Below are 865 nucleotides of genomic sequence, written 5' to 3' on the forward strand. Positions count from 1 at the left end.
CATAAAACAAAACAAAAAAAAAGTTCATTTTAATCAAGCTCTTGTACAGCTTGTGTCGAGACCTTATAAGGGGATAGTCTGTTTTTTAATATGTCCCTGTATGTGACATTAAAAACTAACTTGAGGATCTGGGGGTATTAGTGGTGGAATGCTTGACACATATGTGAGGGCACAGGTTCTATCTCCAGCACCAAAAAAAAAACCACTAACTTGAATATTGTTCCCTTCTTTTATTGTACAATCTACTACATTCTTAAGAATAAGGAAATTGCCATTTCAGAAGAGATGATAGTTTTATCTTGCCAAGGAGTTATCTTCTTAGTAGACTATAATTGGCTTATTCCAAAAAAGGCATTAAGCTCCATCACAACATCTTCTGTGCCTCTCAGAAAGCATATGCTTTGATTTTTGAAGTATGTAGTATATTTGAACTATCAGTTACTTAATTTGACAAATTTTATTCTTCATAGCTATGAAGAAACCAAGGAAAACTCTTCCAGCTGCTCATCCCCTTGTTAATGCATATCTTATGAACCCTCAGCTAAAAAGCAGCTCAGCCTAAAAGCGGGAAAGGTAGCATCTCAACGAGCATCTATTACCTCAGAGAAGTAAACTGATTTTGTGCTGGGGCTATGCTGTAGCTAGTGAAAAAGTAGTGAATCTTCTACTTCTGGGAAGTGCCTTTAAATAAGCGAATAGAAAATTAACTCTTGATGCCTAGCTTCGCCACTTCCATACAAAGCCTATTTGCAGGAGCTGTTCAGAGAGATGGCTCCAGTTCAAGTAGTGATGGCTGTGGCTAAAGAGGCCATGCTGGTAGAGTGCACAGCTGGGCACAGGGGACAGGGAGAGAGGAGACCTGGAG

The sequence above is a fragment of the Nannospalax galili genome, unplaced genomic scaffold, assembly GCF_000622305.1.
Source record: "Nannospalax galili isolate Female #2095 unplaced genomic scaffold, S.galili_v1.0 scaffold218, whole genome shotgun sequence".
NCBI classification, from domain to species: Eukaryota; Metazoa; Chordata; class Mammalia; order Rodentia; family Spalacidae; genus Nannospalax; species Nannospalax galili.